Source organism: Cebus imitator, unplaced genomic scaffold (assembly GCF_001604975.1).
Source record: "Cebus imitator isolate Cc_AM_T3 unplaced genomic scaffold, Cebus_imitator-1.0 Scaffold35, whole genome shotgun sequence".
In the NCBI taxonomy this organism is placed as follows: Eukaryota; Metazoa; Chordata; class Mammalia; order Primates; family Cebidae; genus Cebus; species Cebus imitator.
Genome location: NW_016107350.1, coordinates 9,369,785 through 9,371,673, shown reverse-complemented (window position 1 = coordinate 9,371,673; position 1,889 = coordinate 9,369,785). Strand labels below are relative to the sequence as shown.

Below are 1,889 nucleotides of genomic sequence, written 5' to 3'. Positions count from 1 at the left end.
TGTGTGTGAGTGGATGTGTGTGTGTGTGGTGGATGTGTGTGCTTGGGGGTGGATGTGTGTGTGAGAGGATGTGTGTGTGTGGGTGTATGTGTGTGTGGGTGTGTGTGGGGTTTGTGTGTGTGTGGGTGGATGTGTGTGTATGAGTGGATGTATGTGGGGTGGATGTGTGTGTGTGTGTGAGTGAATGTGTGTGTCGGGTGGATGTGTGTGTGTGTGAGTGGATGTTTGTGTGGGGTGGATGTGTGTGTGGGGATGGATATGTGTGTGGGGTGGATGTGTTTGGGGGATGGATGTGTGTGTGGAGTGGATGTGTTTGTGTGTGTGGAGGTGTGTGTGTGTGGGGTGTATGTGTATGTGGGGTGTATATGTGTGTGTAGGTGGATGTGTGTGTGTGCATGGATGTGTGGGTGGGTGGATGTCTGTGTGAGGGTGGATGTGTATGTGTGTGGGGGTGGATGTGTATGTGTGTTGGGGGTGTTGTGTTTGTGGGGTGGTGAATGTGTGTTTGCGGGTTGGATGTGTGTGTGAGTGAATTGTGTGGTTGGGGGTGGATATATGTGTTGGGGGTGGATGTATGTGTTGGGGGTGGATGTATGTGTGGTTGAATTGTGTGTTTGGGGGTGGATGTATGTGTCGGGGGTGGATGTATGTGTTGGAGGTGGATGTATGTGTGGGTGAATTGTGTGTGGGGGGGTGGATGTATGTGTTGGGGGTAAATGCGTGTTTGCACAAGTGCACACTAACGGAAACTTCTCGGGAACGGCAGGAGCAGAAGAGGAGGAGGGCAGATGTGGGTGAGCGCTCCAGACTTGATCCTCCATCTCCGTCTCACACTTTCAGAGATGCTTGTGGGGATGCCCTTGGGCCAGACTGTAGGTGTGGTGGGGGACAGGGGGTCCCCAGCTCCCGGCTCCACAGGGATCGTCCCTCCCAGAGCCCACAAATGGTCTTAGGGTGTCATGTTGGAAGCTGGTCGCCATATGAAGGAAGGAGGCCTGCAGCCTGCGGCCCAGCCTTGTGGTGTGGCTTTTCCAGAGCTTCCCGTGCCGAGGAGAGGCCAGGCCAGTAGTGGGGGAAGGAGGGAAGGGCCAGCATTAGCCAGGGTCCAAGGCCAACTGCCCCTTCTGCCAGAGTTGTGCACTGCAGACACCCCTGGCCAGGAGGCGTCGTCTCACTTCACAGGCTCTGGCTGGGAGGACACAGTGTGATGTTGGCAGCAGCTGCTAGTTTTGCAGACATGCAAGACAAAACAGGTGCCCTTCATGGTAAAAAGTGGCAGGCTGTTTGCTTCCTTCCTACATAGCATTTTAAAACACTGTAAACTATTTGTGGTGTATGTATCATCGTTTTAGAGTATTAATAAATGTCTATAGGTTTAAATCATAACACTATAAAATAGACTTTTATGGAATGACAGCAGGACAGTGCTGACCGGGCCACAAGTTACAGGTCACAAGGGTTATGTGACTCCTGTGGCTGGGGAGACAGAGCAGCCGTCAGCAGAGGCTTTCCACTGGAATATGTCTGCCACATCCAAACATTGGGCCCAGGTCTTGCCTATGGACAACCTGAGCATGCAGGTAGGCCGGCACCCGGAAGGAGAGCCGTGTGCCCATGAAGCCAGGTGCACGGCTTTCTGCTTGCACCCCAGCCATCTGGTATGGGGCCAGCAAAGTATTTGTTTAACTAAAGAAACAAACCAGCCAGGCATGGTGGCTCACGCCTGTAATTCCAGCACATTGAGAGGTGAAGATGGGAGGATCATGAGGTCAGGAGGTTGAGACTGTCCTGGCCAACATGGTGAAACCCCATCTCTACTAAAAATACAAAAATTAGCTGGGTGTGGTGGCGTGCACCTATAATCCCAGCTACTTGGGAGGCTGAGGCAG

General features: G+C 52.8%; 1 protein-coding gene across 1 annotated transcript in view; it reads right to left on the bottom strand.

Annotated features, from left to right (window-relative positions):
* The window catches only part of ANKH (ANKH inorganic pyrophosphate transport regulator), a 166,753-nt gene that overhangs the window by 42,642 nt on the left and 122,222 nt on the right, over positions 1-1,889 (bottom strand). The window lies entirely within an intron of this gene.